The 20646-nt window shown below is 44.7% G+C and overlaps 1 pseudogene; it reads left to right on the forward strand.

Annotated features, from left to right (window-relative positions):
- Positions 1–1516: 1516 nt before the first annotated feature.
- The window catches only part of LOC102282846 (cytosolic arginine sensor for mTORC1 subunit 2-like), a 96792-nt pseudogene continuing 77662 nt past the window's right edge, over positions 1517–20646 (forward strand).

The raw sequence follows: 20646 nt of genomic DNA on the forward strand, positions 1-20646 counted from the left end.
AGGCAGATTCTTTACTGTCTGAGCCACCAGGGAAGCCCAAGAATACTGGAGTGGTTAGCCTATCTTTTCTGCAGGGGATCTTCTCGACCCAGGAATCAAACTGGGGTCTCCCACATTGCAGGTGGATTCTTTACCAGCTGAGCTGCCACGGAAGCCCGGAGGATCTCTACGTGTGACTCAATGTGTAAAGAAGCAAATGGGGCTTCAGATGAAGTGTCAGTTATGAAGATGCTCTCATGATAAAAGCTGGCCCCAAAGCAATCACAGAAGCTTTGAAAGCTCTCTGGGGGTAGAAAGCACGCTCAGGGAACATAAGGTTCGAAGTAGGACTATTGTTGTTATTATGACCGAGTTATTTTTCTTTTTTTATTTATTTTATTTTTTAACTTTACAATATTGTATTGGTTTTGCCATATATCAACATGACTCCACCACAGGTATACACGTGTTCCCCATCCAGAACCCTCTTCCCTCCTCCCTCCCTATACCATCCCTCTGAGTCATCCCAGTGCACCAGCTTCAAGCATCCAGTATCGTGCATTGAACCTGGACTGGCGACTCGTTTCATATATGATATTATACATGTTTCAATGCCATTCTCCCAAATGATCCCACCCTGTCCCTCTCCCACAGAGTCCAAAAGACTGTTCTATACATCAGTGTCTCTTTTGTTGTCTCGAATACAGGGTTATTGTTACCATCTTTCTAAATTCCATATATATGCATTAGTATACTGTATTGGTGTTTTGCTTTCTGGCTTACTTCACTCTGTATAATAGGCTCCAGTTTCACCCACCTCATTAGAACTGATTCAAATCTATTCTTTTTAATGGCTGAGTAATACTCCATTGTGTATATGTACCATAGCTTTCTTATCCATTCATCTGCTGATGGACATCTAGGTTGCTTCCGTGTCCTGGCTATTATAAACAGTGCTGCGATGAACACTGGGGTACACGTGTCTCTTTCCCTTCTGGTTTCCTCAGTGTGTATGCCCAGCAGTGGGATTGCTGGATCATAAGGCAGTTCTATTTCCAGTTTTTTAAGGAATCTCCACACTCTTCTCCATAGTGGCTGTACTAGTTTGCATTCCCAACAGTGTAAGAGGGTTCCCTTTTCTCCATACCCTCTCCAGCATTTATTGCTTGTAGACTTTTGGATCGCAGCCATTCTGACTGGTGTGCAGTGGTACCTCATAGTGGTTTTGATTTGCATTTCTCTGATAATGAGTGATGTTGAGCATCTTTTCATGTGTTTGTCAGCCATCTATATGTCTTCTTTGGAGAAATGTCTATTTAGTTCTTTGGCCCATTTTTTGATTGGGTCATTTATTTTTCTGGAATTGAGCTGTAGGAGTTGCTTGTATATTTTTGAGATTAGTTGTTTGTCAGTTGCTTCATTTGCTATTATTTTCTCCCATTCTGAAGGCTGTCTTTTCACCTTGCTTATAGTTTCCTTTGTTGTGCAGAAGCTTTTAAGTTTAAAGCCTTGCCCTGGGAAAACCACCTTCGTGATCATGGTATCTCCCTTGCCAGGTAAGTATTGATTGAGTTATTTTTCAAATAATTTTCAGTCATCTGTCACGGCTTTGAGGAAAGTCTTCACTATCATTGTCCCACACAGTGAGTGTGGGTAAAACAGTAAACAGATGGAACTTTAACAGGCAAGCATGGAGACTGAAGCATCATGGAAACCCTGGCACCAACCAGAAGTGTAACAGGTCACCTGCACGCTTTCGAGGCATTTAGAGCAGAAACGCAGCGTGTGGGTATCGACTTGCAGGGCACGTGAACAGGTGTCTGTGCTGCAGATGGCTGTCTGGTCCCCAGGGCCTGGTTCCTCTCTGACTCCTTCCTCATTAGCAAATGGGACCTGTGTGATAACCCAGCCAGCCAGATGTTGCTCCATCCTTGACATCAAAGAGTTTGCCTGTCATCTACAGTATTTTGCAAACACTAATTCACAGTCCCAGGCCAGGCAAGCTCTGTATTTCCTGGGAAACTTTTAAGAATTTTAAAACTTAAACATCAGAGGTTCTGATTCAGGCATGGAAACTCAGGAATATGTATTTTTTTAAATTTCCCTAGTGATGTTAAACAATCAAGTATTTAAAAGTCACTGGTGTAGACTTTCTATTTTGGAGTGTAATTAGATTGTCTCACTGTTCTTTTATTATTATTACTCAATTATTGCTAGGTTGAAGTTACTCATCTAAGATTTGAGAGCACTGTTTCCCGATCTCGGTCAATGGTACTCTCAGTACTGAATGAATGAATGAAGGTACACCCAGGGTCAGAAGGTCAGGAGGAATGATGTTTCTCTCGTGGTCTCCACATTACTGGGAAAAGAAACACAAATCCCCCTTTTTAAGGAAACAAAAAGAGAAAGGGAGGGAGGAGAAAGAGGGTGTAAGAAAGAAGGAAGAAAGAAATCACATTTAAAATTGACAGAAAATGTTCTTTGGCTTCAGGGGGCCCGTGTGATAAGCCTCCAAAGAGAAAGGGCTGTGAGATCTCCAGGTAAGGGCTGTGCCGTGAACACTGCTGGCGTCCACAGCTCAGATCCTGGTTCAGATGCCAGCTCCTTCCTGGGTTCCTTGGTCCCTCCAAGGAAGCTGGGCTCCTTCCAGGGTTAACAGATGTCACGGGAGTTAAGTTGGGGGACGCTCTACCCAAACAAGTATGGCAAAAATTGGCTTAAAGGAAAGTTAGCCGGGTTTCAATGCATCAAGATTTCTGGGCTTGAAACTTGCTAATGTGCTCAGAACTTTTCCTGAAAAGAAGTGTATTATTAGAGCTTACCCCAGACGCCGTTGACAGTGGCACCAGTCGCGTGATACACACTCACGCAAGGATCAGCAGAGGTGCACTGAGCACCTACCACGTGCCAGGCACTGTGCTGAGTGCAAAACAAGCCCCTTGCAATCCCTGCCCCACCTCCATGGTGCTTTCTGAGCAGACACCTAGGGAGCACTCATCTTGGGTCCTGGGTTCCTAGTTCTCTCCCTCCTATCCCCTCCAGTCCTGCATTTTCTCTCGGTTTTCAAGGTCTTTTGAGGACAGGAGGAGGGTCTTTTCCTGGCTGGGCTCCAGCCTGGTTCCCGCCCTTTGACCTTCCGAGAGAACCTTGGCCTTGACCGTCATTCCACTTGCCCCTATAGACAGAATCGCCTGGGCCCTTTCTTCCGCTGCCATGCTTGTCACCTTACCCAGCCTCCCTAAGCCAAGCTGCTGGCATTCATCAGCGCTGTCTGTCTCCTCAGTTCTAACCCCCTTTTCTTTCCATATCCTCCTGGGCTTGCACCTGAAGCTCTTCTATTGACCCTGTTCCGCAGCTCCTCCAATCCATCTGTGCATTGGGTCCGTGGGTCAGCTCTCTTAGCCTCCTACCCTGGCCCACCCTCTCCCTGGCCCATCTGGCTCAGCCTGGGACTCCTCCCCTGGGAGAGTCACCATAATCCCTCTCCAAAAATTGATACTTAGCTCTGCTGTGTTGTGAAGACCCTGTATCTCGCTGGGGAACATCCCTCAAGGTTGTCTGCAAGTAAAGAAAACAAAAATTAAATACTCATCCCTGTCCACCTGCTGCTTCCTTCATCCATCCTCTGACCTGAGTCACCTGCCCACTGTGGGAGGAGTCCACCCCCCTCTCCAGGAGTAGCTCTGTTCTGGAAGCATGGTCCCCACCTGCCCTGCACTGAATAAGCAGCAGTGCCCCGTGCTCTGTGGGTTTTTTTGCTTGCTTGCTTGCTTGCTTTCTTTTTGCTGCATTGGGTCTTTGTTGCTGCACACGGGCTTTATCTGGCTGTAGCCAGTGGGGGGTACTCCTCTTTGCGGTGCACGGGGTTCTCATTGTGGTGGCTTCTCTTGTTGCAGAGCACTGGCTCTAGCTGTGTGAGCTAAGTAGTTGCAGTACACAGGCTCAATAGTTTTGGCACTAGGGCTTCATTGCCCCGTGGCATGTGGAATAGCCCCAGACTAGGGATCGAACCCATGTCCCCTGCAGTGCCAGGTGGATTCGTAACCACTGGACCACCACCAGGAAGTCCTCCATGCTCTGGTTTTATACAAAAGATCAGCTCTGCTTCCCGGCCACAGCCTATTAGACCAGGAATTAGCACCTGAGCAGAAAGCAGCTCCCAGAAGCTGAGCACTGGGCAGCCAGCCACTACTTCCCCAAGTAACCTGGATACAGCTTCTGTCCTCAGCTTCAGTTTCACCTGGAGAGCAGCAAGATGGCCTGAAAAGGGACAACTGATCAGTTTTGCTTCCGAGAAGGGGAAGAGATGAGTGAAGACGGCAAGAGGGAAGAGCAGTAGAAAAGCACCAACAAGATGCTTGCCGGGCCAGGGTCGATGGTGGAGCCACAGAGGCTGGTTAGCACCAGAGAATTCTTTGCCTTCTGAGTCGTGTGTGTTGCTGAGAGGCAGCCCCACCCCTTCGGTCTCTGCACCCACCACGCTGGTAAAGTCTGCTTGGGCCATGTGGACTTCATGTGAGTGGTTATGGATAAGTTTGGTCCGGTTCTGTTTGTTAGAACACAAAGGGGGTGGTTTTTAAACCAAAATCAACTCTGCAGAGTAGAGATTTTAGGCACCTGAACCCCCTTGGGTCCTCCTGGGGCTTCCATTCCTTTGCACAGAGATCACCAGCAAATGTGAGGCCACAGCGGACACTTAGATTTGATCCACTTATTAATCTGCCCAACCAACCCCACAGCAAGCAAGAGTGGAAAGGGTGTCTGGGTAGAGTAGGATTCATTGAAAATATCTGTGCAGAGAAAGTGAGTTTTGTAGGCAAAAAGGAAGACAGCTTCCATAGAGCAGAGGTGTTTCAAGATGGTGAACCAACAATATCTGTAAAACTCAGAGATGCAAATAGGCATGAGGGCTGGTGACTCACATGTGGCAGGTGTGGGAGGCGCTGAAGGAAGATCCTTCCTTCAGGTTAAAGGCACCCGTTGTTTGTCAAACAAGCAGCCCCCTTCCACTGGGAAGCTTTTCCTACCATGCATTTCCATCCACAGGATTTCCATGGGCAATAATGTTTTCTATGACCCACCCTTCTCCTGGCGTAACAGCTCTTAGATGTAGACTCTTGGTGCTGAGTGGCCACAGTTCCTACAATGTGGATGCTGGTACCCTGGCTCGCTGAGCAGAGAAGAATGATGCATGATGAGCAGAAAGGAGCAAGAGAGATTCTTGGTAGCTTCTAAGTCTCTGTGTTCCAGTTAATCCTGAGACATAGCTGGTTTTCGGCCCTTAGATTTTGAATGTCCCACCTTCTAAAGGTAGGTATCCTGTCTAAAGGAGCTCTGTCTGGCACAGTCTGTGTGAGCTTCCAGAGAAGAAAGAGGAAAGAACCCAGTGGCGGCAAGACGAGTGGCCAAGGAGCTTGAACGATTGTCCGGGCTTGATGAGACTGAGATCTCAACCATGGCTTTAACAGTGGGAATGAGCACATCCCTTGGAGGGGATCACACTGTCAGAAGTGACAACAGAGTAGAGTTTCCTAGCATGTGGAACACTCACCACAGCAACGTGTTCCTGTGACACCTTCATAGACGGCAGCATTTTTATAGCAATGATGGATATAACAGCCTGGGTACTAACCCAGTAGCTCCTAGGACAGGACTCAACCACGAAACATGTCAGAAAGCCAAGGGCATTAATTGAGACTCAGGGGAGCTATAACTTAACCCAAAGAAGAGATTTACCCAGCCTTTCCAAAAAGGAAATTAAGCAATTCAGCTACCAAATTCACCAGCAAGTCCTAATCTCTCCGAATGAAAGGGCAGCTGTGACTCCACAGGAAGCACCAGGGTCTGTTCCCCGGAGGGCCTGGACTGGAGCTGAAGCATCTGGTATCCAGGGAAAGCTGATCAACTGAGAGTTAGGTCCTGGAGGGGCGCCATGACAACCGGAGCCAAAAATGTGTCCAAGTCCAGAGAAACATCACAGCTCATGAGACCAGTCTGTGTTTTCTAACCACCTATACAAATATTTGTGGATCTTTCCCCTGTGATCTACGCTGATGATAAGCTTTGGGGAAATTTATAGTGCAGTGATCTCACAAACTTTCCTTGCACCAGTCTTTCCTTTAACTAAGATCCCTGACATTAATTATTAGCCATATAAGAGGGAGTCTCTTGGAACAATGATTCCTCCAGGGCCTTCATTTAGAAGAAAGGAAGGTTTACCCAGAATCCTGTCATTCCATGACATTCAAGCTTATTAGCCATTAGTAATTCCAGAACCTCCAAAGAAAATCTGAATGCCTAACAAGAAGAAATCAATCTACAGTAGAAGTAAGTAAGTTATTCCTTTGGCCCTCTCAGCATTCAATTTCAAAGTATAGAAATTTTAGTTCCTGCACAGTGAGGGATGGGAAGTAACCTGGATCAGTCAGGGTAGGCTCTACGTTATGCTGCAGATGCAAAAGACCCAACAACCTTAGGGGCTTAAAGTGTGAAAGTCAAAGTGTCCGACTCTTTGTGACCCCATGGACTGAATTCTCCAGGCCAGAATACTGGAGTGGATAGCCTTTCCCTTCTCCAGGGCATCTTCCCAACCCAGGGATCAAACCCAGGTCTCCTGCATTGCAGGCAGATTCTTTATGAGCTGAGCCACAAGGGAATCCCTAGGGGGCTTAAACAAACATTCATTTCTAGCTCAGATTCCATGTATAAAGGCCAGCAGGGGGCACCACTTGCAACAGTCACTCATTGGCCTAGGCTAAGAATGCTGCCATCTCCAGTTGCTGATGGTAGTGCTAGAGGGAGAAGCCTCTTACTGCTTCCACCCAGAAATGCTACGTGTCTAGTCCGCTCACATCTCATCAACCAGAGTGAGTTACGTGGCCGCACCTTACTCTAAGTGGCTGGCGAAGTGAAATAATACCCTGTGCTTTAGGGCGTCCCTGGAGGCTCAGATGGTACAGAATCTGCCTGCAATGCAGGAGACTGCAGGTTTGATCCCTGGGTGGGGGAGATCCCCTGAGGAGGAAACATCTACACGTTCTAGTATTCGTGCCTGGGGAATTTCATGGGATCGCAAAGAGTCAGACATGACTGAACACATGCAGTTAGTCATTAGTCAGGGAAAGGGTTGAGAAGATTTCATGGAAAAGCTGGATCAAAATTGGTCTTCAAGAAGGGGCAGGAGTTGGATGGGCTGTGAGGAAGGCATGAGGGAGGCAGGGACAGTGACTCAGCAGGCAACATTCACGGAGATGACAAGGGAACTGGTTTGGGGTCTTCATGCTCCCAGGACTCCCATTCCCTAAAAGTCTGTTGAGTAGACTTGGCATCCCTGGGGTACATAATAGAATAAAAAATATAGTTAAATCTGACTCATAGAATACTGGAAATAACATATCATTTTGCTTATTTACATAATGAAACCAGGCAGTCTGACTTTTCACATAGGTGGAAATCTGAACTTACGTTGCAATCTCCTCCAAGTTTTTCTCTGCTCCAACCATTGCAACAACATAATACAAGTTGTTAGAATCCACAACAGCTTCCCAGGTGACTCAGATGGTAAAGAATCCACCTGCAATGCAGGAAATCTGGGTTTGATCCCTGGGTCAGGAAGATTCCCTGGAGAAGGGAATGGCTACCCACTCCAGTATTCTTGCTTGGGAAGTCCCCTGGACAGAGGAGCCTGGTGGGCTACAGTCCATGGGGTTGCAAAGAGTCAACTGAGTGACTAACACACACACAGGATACACAATAGTTAGAACATTTATCAAGAGAGGTAGAAAGGAGGGAGTTTTCTGTTTCTTTTCAAACACCTCTTGTTAGGGGTCTTGAAAAGGATAGTACCTTCCAGTTTTCAATCTGACAACCTTCAGTGGACACTTATACACACAAACTCTTAGAAATAAATATGAAACCTAAATCTATTCTTTTACCAAAACCCAGCATACACTTATCAAAGAAATTAACTCTTAGAAGCAAATAGAAGAAAGGCAAAGAATCATATCTGTAGTTACATCACTATCTAATCACAAAAGGAAGCCACAAAAAGGAAATGCAGGAAGCCATCAGAAATCCCTAGCTCTAGACAGAAACTGCATCTAATGAAGATGTTCTTTCAAATCATTAAGGCTTCCACTTGGAGGAAAATGAAAAAACAACGCAAATCAGGGTTTGTTCTATTTTTTTGTTTTGCCTCTTGGGCTGGATGCTTAGTATAGATTATCTAAAGTCTGTTTAAGTAACCATATTTTGGTTTTCCCAGCTTAGAACAGAAATTCCAGGTTTACGAATAATAGAGAAAAGGTTAGGTAAATAGAATTAACCCGACTATGGTGCTTCCTCAATAGTCAACAAAGGAGTAGAGTTTATATGAGGGGCAATAAGGAGCCAATACAAGTTTGGAGTCAGAAAAATAGCATAATGAGAGCTCTAGTTTGGGAGATTAATCTGTAAAGAGTATACAAATAGACTGGAGAAACTGGAGTCAGAGAAACTTTGAAGAAAGATAGCATATTCATTTACCCAAGAGTGATGACTGGAGCCCAAGAGGAGAAATCAGAGAAACTTATGTAAAGAAATCTTTGTAAAACAATAGATTTTGAGAATGAAGGCAAATGAAAGATGACTCAAAGCTTTCCAACCTGAGAAATCAGAAATGTAGAATCATTGACGGAAATGGGAACCTAAAAGATGGAGTAATTCAGGTAGAAGAAGGTCAGGGGTCAAGGCCCAGGTTTACATCTTCAGTTGCCCTGAGTATTTGTAGAAGTGTGTATGTTCTTAACCCAGCACAGGCATTGCAAAAACAGATTAATCCATCATTGACCAAAAGCATAGTTCTGTAATTCTCCAGTAATGGGATGTTCACACAGAGGTGAAAATGAGCATTTCAACCAAGAAGACAGACAGACCAGCTATGCAGAGAACTCAGGTGATTCTCAAATTCATTCCAGTTATAATTTGTAGCAGAACCTCACAGTCACCCCCTTTATCTCAGTTCACTCAGTCATGTCCAACTCTTTGTGACCCCATGAACTGCAGCAAGCCAGGGCTCCCTGTCCATCACCAACTCCCAGAGTTTACCAAATAAACTCAAGTTTATTGAGTCGGTGATGCCATCCAACCATCCCATTCTCTGTTGTCCCTTTCTCCTCCTGCCCTCAATCTTTCCCAACATCAGGGTCTTTTCCAATGAGTCAGCTTTTCGCATCAGGTGGCCAAAGTACTGGAGTTTCAGCTTCAACATCAGTCCTACCAATGAACACCCAGGACTGATCTCCCTTAGGATGGACTGGTTGTATCTCCTTGCAGTCCAAGGGACTCTCAAGAGTCTTCTCCAACACCACAGTTCAAAAGCATCAATTCTTCGGTGCTTAATGCCCTAATTCTCATTCAAAGCTCAATTCCAGCACCAACTCTTTCATGAATCACTCTCCCACCCAAGTCTTAGAACCACACACTCTCTCTCTATGCTGTCATTGTACGCTATGTACTTAATTAACTTCTATTCTATAATATTTACTTATTCCCACTGTATCGTTATTATCTGTTTTCTGGTTTGAAGTAGATGGTAGTTCTTAGTAGGCGAAGATTTTGTTTATCATCTTTATATCCTTAATGGAAGTAAAGTCTCATAGTAAGTACATAATATGAATGAATGAGGACAAGATTCTCATTTTGATTAACTGACTTGTAACAGACAAAACTTTCCATCAGTTATCACTAGATTGCTGACTAAAATATTGAAAGTATCTGTTCAAAGGCATTGGGAGCTGCCAAAGTAGCAGGACCTGAGGGTCTAAAATCCTGGAGAGAAAGAAAACGTACTGATGAGTCTGGCATCATACACCACTCTTCTTCTAATGAAATTGCTAATTTATAATCAATTTTTCAAAGTCTGAAAATCCAAGGAGAAAGTGGCAAAGTAAATGAGAAGTGACCTTGTGACAGTCTCAAACACTGGAGAGTTAAAAATTAGAATCCAGGGTCATCAAGGCATGTAGCACTTGCGGGGCCAGGAACCCAGCAAACAGGGATGCACAGAGAAGTGTGTCTGATATTTACCATGCTTTTTCCCTGTCATTTACTGATTTGTAAGCAGTGCCCAGCCTTCCAAGGCAATGCTAGTTGTAAAGAAACCGCCTGCCAATGCAGGAGACATAAGAGATGCAGGTTCGATCCCTGGGTCAGGAAGATCCCCCGGAGGAGGGCATGGCAACCCACTCCAGTATTCTTGCCTGGAGAATCCCATGGACAGAGGAACCTGGTGGGCTGCAGTCCATAAGGTCGCAAAGAGTCGGACACTTCTGAAGCAACTTAGTACACACGCACACAGCAGTGCCCGCAAGACTGAGGAGGTGTGCAGAGCTGTCAGCGGTCTCAGGGTGCCATGGAGATAAAAACTGGAGGTCAAGGGCTTATCCAGGCTTTTGGCTGGGATGCCTGAACTACTATATTAGGATATGAGTGAATCATGAATAGACCAACCCTCCTGAGAACTGAAACCAGATTCTAGTCAGCTCAATCCAAGACAGGATTTAGATGACCTGCCCATATTCTAGCTGCTTTCCAGAAGCAAAAATATCTCTCCGGAGAAAGACATCACCCAGAGCACCTGTAATTCTCCATATACATTGCCTGGCATTCAATAACTATTACCAGGCATACTAGGAAAGAAGTCCAAATAGCTTTTAAAAAAAATATAGAAAAAGGCCCACAGGAGATCCAGATATTTGGGCTATCAGATATGAAAGTTAAGATAATTGTGAATAGTAAGTTCAGTAAATAGATGACAGGATAAAAAATTTCACCAGAGAAGTAGAATCTATTTTAAAAATCAAATGGATATTCTAGAACTGAAATATAAGAGCTGAAATTAAGAGCTCAACTCAAATGGATATTCTAGAACTGAAATATAAGAGCTGAAATTAAGAGCTCAACTATTGTTTAGTTGCTAAGTTGTGTCCGATTCTTTGTGACCCCATGGACTGCAGCATGTCAGGCTCCTCTGTCCTTTACGATGTCCTGGAGTTTGCTCAAATTCATGTCCATTGAATCAGTGATGCTATCTAACCATCTCATCCTTTGCTACCCCTTTCTCCTTTTGCCTCCAATCTTTCCCAGCGTCAAGGTCTTTTCCATGAGTTGGCTCTTAGCATCAGGTGGCCAAAGCACTGGAGCTTCAGCTTCAGCATCAGTCCTTCCAATGAATATTCAGGACTGATTTCCTTTAGGATGGACTGGTTTGACCTCCTTGCAGACTGGTTTGATCTCCTCGCAGTCCAAGGGAATCTCAAGTGTCTTCTCCAGCACCACAGTTCAAAAGCAAAAATTCTTCTACTCTCAGAAGAATTATGGTCCAACTCTCACATCCATACATGACTACTGAAAACACTATAGCTTTGACTATAGGGACCTTTGGTGGCAAAGTGATCTCTTTGTTTTATAATATGCTGTCTTGTTGGGGGCCAGAGTGAGGTACTCCGCCCATGGCAAAGGTCATGAGGAAGGAGGCTCGACATACGCAAAGGCGGGATCGAGCCTCAGGAGTCCCCCTGGAAATCCTCGAGCGTCTACCCCCATAACCAGAGCCTGCCTACTTTACTACTTTGTGCTCTTACCTACACCTCTGACTTTACGGGGGGCTGTCCCCCACCACCTCTTTCGGAGAAGGAGTTAACCTAGAGCTCCAGTCAATAAAAACTCTTGGGTGTGACAAGAGTGTTTTAACCTACAAACTCCTCTGAAGGTTCTCTAGCCTGCCTGACAGGCTCGTCCGGCCACATGTCATTGCTCACAGCCTCCCAACCGTGAGAGGCACGAGATGCTTTAAACCTTCTAAAAACAGGTTCCTTAGAAAAGTTAGAAAACTATTAGTATAAGTATAATGGGCTGATTAGAAATTGTATTGGTGAAGGGTTTTTCATTTGTTGAGCCAATGTTTGTTGCTAAGTCTCCACATCCCCTGCCCTTACACACATTAATGAATATATAGAAGGAATAAGTATTAACCTTTGATATTAATCACGTTAGACCTTAGGCTAAGTAAATTCTTTCCTTAACTAAAACCCACTACACCCTCACCCTGTAGGAATGTAACTATATTTGGGTGGCGTCTGTTTTGAGAATAATCAGCCCTGGAGAAATAAGTGTCCTGATTGACTGACCGCTGTCACAAGGAGAGGGTCGTAAATTGTCAGCAGGCCCCCTGGCCAGAAGATGATGTAACACCCTAAGACCTCTGTATACATTTGTATGAAGCACCTGACTTTGATAAAAGTCAGGACTGCTGACCCCAGCGTGACTTTTGCATAACATCTCAGTGTATAAAAAGTAGACCATGGAAAATAAAGAATTGGGATCAGTTTCTCGAAATACTGGTCTCCCCATGTCGCTCTCTCTCTCTCACTCTGGCTGAGTCTCCATCTGGAGCGCTGGAACCCACCATGCTTACTAATTATGCCTGGGCTTCTAAGATCCGACCGGGAGGCCTCAGTGTCTCCTCTCCTTTGGGAGAACGGAAGGACGCCATGCCTCACGTAAGTGGTGCAAACTTCTTGTCTTGAAGTTTTATTGGTCTCCCGCGTAAACCAAGCTACTCAGCCTCTTTTCTCCACTGAATTTTCCTACTGAGCTATCCTTATTCTATTACTCTTTATATCTTTAATTAATATCTAATTGAAGCTATTGTATCCTGATCCTCGCCTATGCCGTCTCTCCTTCGAATACCCTGGATCAGCCGGGGCTGGTCCCCAGCACTGTCTAAATTGGTCATAGCTTTCCTTCCAAGGAGCAAGTGTGTTTTAATTTCATGGCTGCAGTCACCATCTGCAGTGATTTTCGAGTCCAAGAAAATAAAATCTGTCACTGCTTCCATTTTTTCCCCTTCTATTTGCCGTGCAGTGATGGGACTGGGTGCTATGATCTTATTCTTTTTTTAATGTTGAGTTTTAAACCAGATTTTTCACTCCTCTTTCACCCTCATCAAGAGGCTCTTTAGTTTCTCTTCACTTTCTGCATTAGTATGGCATCATCTGCATATCTGAGGCAGTTGATATTTCTCCCGGGAATCTTGATTCCAGCTTGTGATTCATCCAGCTTGGCATTTCACATGATGTATAGATGGTTTTAATGTTAGATTAAACCCAGAAGAAGAAGGGGATTCGTAAACTGGAAGACAGTTCAGTTCAGTTCAGCTCAGTTGCTCAGTCGTGTCCGACTCTTTGCAACCCCATAAATCGCAGCACACCAGGCCTCCCTGTCCATCACCAACTCCCGGAGTTTATCCAAACTCATGTCCATCGAGTCGGTGATGCCATCCAGCCATCTCATCCTCTGTCGTCCCCTTTTCCTCCTGCCCCTAATCCCTGTCAGCATCAGAGTCTTTTCCAATGAGTCAACTCTTCGCATGAGGTGGCCAAAGTATTGGAGTTTCAGCTTTAGCATCATTCCTTCCATTGAACACCCAGGACTGATCTCCTTCAGAATGGACTGGTTGGATCTCCTTGCAGTCCCAGGGACTCTCAAGAGTCTTCAACACCACAGTTCAAAAGCATCAATTCTTTGACGCTCAGCTTTCTTCACAGTCCAACTCTCACATCCATCCATGACCACTGGAAAAACCATAGCCTTGACTAGACGGACCTTTGTTGGCAAAGTAATATCTCTGCTTTTCAATACGCTATCTAAGACAACTCAGTGGAAAACATCCAATATGTATCAGAGGGAGGGGGAAAAAAGAAAGGATGAGAGATACAACAAAAAATACAAATTATATGAGACAGGTGAAAATGTCTTACATACATGTGATTGGAATGAGACGAAAATGAGGCTGAAGAATTGATGAAAGGCCTCAGTACAGCTGACTAAAATTTTCAAATTCACTCCTAAAAAAGTAACTCAAACATTTGTGTTGCATCAGAGCATGTTTTAGACTGTGGGCCACAGCCAGCTCCACTCATCATTTACGCTTAGTCTTTTCCATTCAGATCTCTGCAAAACAGAAGGTCTACAAAGTACTCAACAGAGCACCAGTTGCCAAGTGAGCATAATGGAAACAAGAGAAAAAGTATAGGCTGATTTTCTAAAGGTGACTTGAGAATTTCCTAGCAGATCGACCCAACAAAGTGATGGGTCTACAAGAGAAGATGAACTGGCTCAGAAAAAGTCCAAAGTTTTGTTTGAGACTTTACGTAGGTTATACATAGAATAAATACAAAAATAAAACACATGCAAACAATAAAATCGCATGTATTGATACATACAATGAAAAATTTAAATAAAAACAGCAATAATTCAGTCCAGGAGCATCAGTTTTAGAAAGAAAGAGAAATGAAGATTTTTAAAATCATTTCATATAAATCATGTGAAGTCACATGGCTTTAAACAAAATGCAGACAATTGCTTCCATTCTAAACTAATCAGTTATTATCTCATCATTTAACTCTCACAAAGCAATTAACTGTAAGAGCTAAATTCTTTTCTTCTTTACAACATCTACAATTTAGTTTTTTTTCCCCCTTTTTTAACAGTTTTATTGAGGTTTGTGCTCTGACCCTCGGTCATGTCCAACTCTTTGCAACCCCGTGGGCTGTAGCCCACCAGACTCCTCTGTTTATGGGATTCTCCTGGCAAGAATACTGAAATTTTATTGAGATTTAACTGATACAAAAAGAAAGTTGCACATGTTAAATTGATCCAATTTGATGAGTTTGAGACATGCGTATACACCCATGATACAATCACCACAATCAAGGTGATAAACACGTCCATTACCTCCAAAAGCTTCCCTGTGGCCCTTTGTGGTTTTGGTTTTTGTTTGTGGTAAGAACACTAAAGTGAAAGTGAAAGTCGAGTCGGACTCTCTGCCACCCCATGGGCTGTATAGTCCCTGGATTCTCCAGGCCAGAATTCGGGACCGGGCAGCCTTTCCCTTCTCCAGGGGACCTTCCCAACTCAGGGATCAAACCCAAGTCTCCCACACTGCAGGAGGATTCTTTACCAGCTGAGCTACAAGAGAAGCCTGAGGATGCTTGAGTGGGTAGCCTATCCCTTCTCCAGCGGATCTTCCTGACCCAGGAATGGAACTGGGGTCTCAAACATGAGATTTCCTCTCTTAACAAGTTTTGAAGCACACGGTCCTGTATCGTTAACTACGAGCGCTGTGTTGTCCGGTAGATCTCTAGAACTCTTTCCACGAGAATAACCGAAGCTTCGCATCCACTGAACGACAGCTGCCCGTCTTCCGCAGCCCCGGCCACCTCCATTCTACTCGCTGCTTTTATGTGTTTGACTATTTTAGATTCCTCATAATGTGGAATCCTGCTTTCCTGGTGGCTCAGCTGGTAGAGAATCTGTATGCAATGTGGGAGACCTGGGTTCGATCTCTGGGTTGGGAAGATCCCTTGGAGATGGGAACGGCTGGCTATCCACTCCAGTGATTCTGGCCAGGAGCATCCCATGGACCATATAGTCCATGGGGGTCGCCAAGAGTCGGGCACGACTGAGTGACTTTCGCACACATGTAAGTGGAAGCATGCAGTGTCTGTCCTTCTGAATCCGGCATATTTCACTTGAAGCAATCTCCAGGTTCATCAGCGCTGTCACAAATGGCAGGATGGCTGAGCAGCTTCCCACTGTGTGTGCGGCATGTTTTCTTTAGCCATTCATCTGTTGATGGACCTTTGGGCTGTTTCCATGTCTAATTCAGATTTTCGAAAAAGGACGCTGGTCTTCCTCTCCAGTTTCAGTATAGCTCTTCACTTTAATCCCTTTCAACTGAAGATAGTGAGCATGTACAAGACTGAGAGCTGACAAGATATTACAGATTTTCAGGACAACTGGGGCTAGTCCCCTCATCATGTCAGGTGTGCCGTGTAGAACACTGTGGCCGGAAGAAGACTGCCGTGAAGATACGTAGGTCCACAATGTTTAGTCACGTGACCGCTTTGTCACAAAACTTCTGTTTTTCTTGAGAACATGAACAGAAATCAATGTTCTCATCTTCTCCAGAGGATAGCCCAGTTTGTATATACTGTTGCCAAGTAAATCTGAAGACTCTTTTAATTTTAGAGAAAAACAGAATTTTGTAACTTAACTCTTTTTTATCCCAAAGGGGAACATTCAGAGAGGACCACTTCTGAGTACTCCATGTTTTCAACAGAATTCAACACAGGTCATGCCAGCACGTCTTTTTTTTTTTTTTTCCCCAGAAAATGCATTACTTCACCTATCCCCTGTGAAAAGGAAACTATGACTAAATACTTTGAATTCTTTCTTGAGCAAATAAGTTACATTTATAGGACATGAAAGCCAAAATAAAGTGGTGAAGAATGAAACACAGCTTCAGGACACGGGGACAGAAGAGGATCCCGGCCTTACCTTTACACCTTACCTCTGAGTGCCTGTGCAACCCAAATCTGTTGGTTTCTGCAATACATCAACATGCATTCAATGGCTTTTATTAACACCAGGCATTGCGACTAATAATCTGCTCCCCTTGGCCTGCTCTTAACACTTCAGTTCAGTTCAGTCGCTCAGTCGTGTCCAACTCTTTGCGACCCCATGGACTGCAGCATGCCAGGTCTCCCTGTCCATCACCAACTCCCAGAGTCCACCCAAACCCATGTCAATTGAGTCGGTGATGCCATCCAACCATTTCATTCTCTGTCGTCCCCTTCCTCTCCTGCCCTCAATCTTTCTCAGCATCAGGGTCTTTTCAAATGAATCAGCTCTTCGCATCAGGTGGCCAAAGTATTGGAGTTTCAGCTTCAGCATCAGTCTTTCCAATGAACACCAAGGACTGATCTCCTTTAGGATGGACTGGTTGGATCTCCTTGCACTTCAGAGCATCAGACAAAAATTCTAGGAAGAGACTGACTACTTTTATTGCAATGTTTTTAAAGAATAGATTGGTCACATCTTTCTCACTGCTTTTATGCTTGCACAGGACTTCTCTTGCTAGACTAGCAAGTTAGAAATCTAATTCTCAAAGATAACTTTCTATAGATGGTCCCAACATGGAATACTTTGGAGTTAAAAAAAGTATGGCCTCAGGAAAGGCTAAAATCTGCCCTAGAAGGAAGTGGGCACAAAAAATGGACCAAGCTGTACATACTATTTCTGGTTTCAGTGCCTTGAAAGCTTTTCAAGTCTTACTCTGTGACATTTACATAGCAGTTTAATAGAATAGCCTTTTTGAAAGTGCCTTTCTTCAACTACAGTATCCATTTATACATCATCAGTGCATAATGATAGTTCAAGACTGATGCTAAAAATATGGCAAAGGAGAGAAACTGATTCTATGGGCTCAATGAAGCTGAGTTATCCAGGGAAACAATCTTGGAGAGAATAAGACGTGGGGCTCCCCCACAGTGCTCAGACTTCTCTCCCTCTACAAAGTGAGATCCTAGATAAAATAGACTTTATACTATTTTTTATGTGTCTGGGCTCCAGGAAGTAAGTTAAGTCTCCAAAGACACTTTTTTTTTTTTTTTAAGTTACTGAGCTGAAATCAGAGCAGGGAGTCACAAGTTCCAAACAGAGGCATCAGGTGCAATTGATGTGAAAGCAAATGATGATCCCACTCATCAATAAAAATTGGAGACTTGCACCTGCTGCTAGGTGAAAAGATGACTTTGAGATTCCTGCATTAAGTTTGACCACCTGAAGACACTGCTGTTGCTGCTGCTGCTAAGTCGCTTCAGTCGTGTCTGACTCTGTGCGACCCCATAGACGGCAGCCCACCAGGCTCCACCGTCCCTGGGATTCTCTAGGCAAGAACACTGGAGTGGGTTGCCATTTCCTTCTCCAATGCATGAAAGTGAAAAAATAAAGTGAAGTCACTCAGTTGTATCCAACTCCTAGCGACCCATGGACTGCAGCCTACCAGGCTCCTCCATCCATGGGATTTTCCAGGCAGGAGTACTGGAGTGGGGTGCCATCGCCTTCTCCACCTGAAGACACTGCAGTATGCCAAATCCTAGTGAAACCAAATGCAAAGTCTTCTCTGGAGGGAAATCCCCAGTTTGGGCTCTCAGGATTCCCCAGTATAAAGATCAAACAAATTCAAGCTCACAACCCAAGATCAAATTTGCAAAGGAAAAATTACCATGAAAGTGAGTTAACAGAAATAAATTTTGGGTCCCCCACACAAGGACTTCAGAGAGCAAGATCATCAAACATAGATAAATTCTGTGTTAAGTGTTTGAAAGAAGGAAATTTTGTTGTTGTTCAGTCGGTAAGTCATGTCCAATTCTTCGCAACCCCATGGACTGCAGCATGCCAGGCTTCACTGTCCTCCACTGTCTCTCAGAGTTTGCTCAAACTCATGTCCACTGAGTCAGTGATGCTATCTAACCATCTCATCCTCTGCTGCCCCCTCTCCTCTTGCCTTCAATCTTTCCCAGCATCAGGGTCCTTTCAAATGAGTCAGTTCTTTGCATCAGGTGACCAAAGTATTGGAGCTTCAGCATCAGTCCTTCCAATGAATATTCAGGACTGATTTCCTTTAGGATTGACTGCTTTGATCTCCTTGCTATACAAGGAACTCTCAAGAGTCTTTTCCAGCCCCACAATTCAAGAGCACCAGTTCTTTGGCGCTCAGCCCTTTTTTATGGTCTAACTCTCACATCCATATGTGACTACTGGAAAAACCATAGCTTTGACTAGATGGACCTTTGTTGGCAAAGTAATGTCTCTGCTTTTAATACACTATCTGGGTTTGTCATAGCTTTTCTTCCAAGAAGCAACTGTCTTTTAATTTCATGGCTGTGGTCACCATCTGCAGTGATTTTGGAGCCCAAGAAAATAAAAATGATTGTAAGACTTCAAAATATGTTTTAATACAAAGGAAGAAAGAAAGAGTTAGGAAGGCAAGCTGTGAAAACTGCACTTAACTTGTATGACTCATTTGTTGGACATCAGACTTTCAGGCTTGGTCTCGCCTCTTAGAAAGACTCCGACATTCTTGAACACATGGATTACTAGACATCCCAAGAGTGACAGCGTTCCTCACATGTCGTTAATATTCTGACTACCCACTTGTTAAAGCAGAGCCTTGAACACTATTGGACATGAGTCTCTTCTGAGTCTCCCTCCCTTGGTCACTCATCTGGTAACAGTCTACCTCTGAGAGCTGATTTGCTCTACCTAGGTGCAGAGGGAAAAGCAAATGGGCTCAATCCCTGCTTTGCACTCCACTGTCCTGTGACGGAGTCCTAAGAAATGATGGTGGATCTTCACACACAGAAGCTGACACTTGAATGACTCCATGCCCTGGAATTTAGCAGCAGGTTCCTACATTTTCTGGGAGAGGGGAAGCAGCAGGAGGGTCATTTATCCAAAAACATTTTGTAGGAACATTTTTTTTTCAGTCTATCAATCAGCCAACACCATTGGACATCTACTTGTCTCCAGCAATGCCCTGGGCACGATGAAGTAGTTCAAAGAAATGGAAGTCATGGCCCCGAGCAGCAGGCTCAAAGGTCATCTGGGAGGGTTGGACAGTGTACAATCAAGGTTCAGTGAGAAAAGCAAAGCCAGGTTTTAGGGATAGGGGATTTAATGTGAATTAGACCTCACATTAGAGGTCTAATTAGACTTCCCTGGTGGCTCAGACAGTAGAGCGTCTGCCTACAATGCGGGAGACCCGGGTTCAATCCCTGAGTCAGGAAGATATCCTGGAGAAGGAAATGGCAACCCACTCCAGTATTCTTGCCTGGAAAATCCCATGGACGGAGGAGCCTGGTAGGCTACAGTCCGTGAGGCTGCAGAGAGTCAGACACGACTGAGCGACTTCACTTCAGACCTCACATAAATCTTGGAGTGGTTTAAGAAGTGAAGACTTGGAAGGCAAAGTTTGAAGGATCAGAGAAGAATCACTCACTAGGCCACCTGTGGCTCTAACAGAAAAGTTAGAGCTTGTGGGGAAATCTGAAAAGCTGGGGTGGGCAGCCCCCAAATAAGATAATAAAGGGGTCTTATGAAGGGGGATTTGGGGCCATGCCTCAGTGGCTTCTACCTCTGAGGGTCTATGACCTGATACTGGGCTTGGACCCACTATGGCCAGCCAAGCCAGCAGCTCGGCAGAGCAGCTGGACCCAGAGCAGAGAGGACCTGGGGCAAGCTGGAAGCCACTGGGCAGCTCTGAGTCCACCCATCACTAGACGTGACCACCAGGAACTTCTGTGAGTGATGGTCACACTTCACTCCTACCTTCCAAGGCTCACACAAATCGCTTTCAGTTCAGTTCAGTTCAGTTGCTCAGTCATGTCTGACTCTTTGCAACCCCATGAACCTCAGCACGCCAGGCTTCCCTGTCCATCACCAACGCCCGGAGTTTACCCAAACTCATGTCCATTGAGTTGGTGATGCCATCCAAATCTTGATTCCAAATCTTGGCCAACTCTAACCCGGGGAAGGAAAAGTAAGGAATCGCAGTGCAGCCAGCTTGACCACGTTGGCCCAGAACAACCTAGCACAGCTGGCAGTGGAGAACAGTTCCTGAGTGAAGAACATAGCTTGAAGAAGACAGAGAAAAGGTGGGTAGAGTCTATGTAAAACATCCATGAAGGTGGTATGACGCTTACCAAGGTTCAAGGAAAGATATGATTAGAATATGGGGAAAGGAGAGAACAAGCAAATCAGTTCAGTTCAGTCGCTCAGTCG

This window comes from Bos mutus, chromosome 9 (assembly GCF_027580195.1).
Source record: "Bos mutus isolate GX-2022 chromosome 9, NWIPB_WYAK_1.1, whole genome shotgun sequence".
Taxonomy (NCBI): Eukaryota; Metazoa; Chordata; class Mammalia; order Artiodactyla; family Bovidae; genus Bos; species Bos mutus.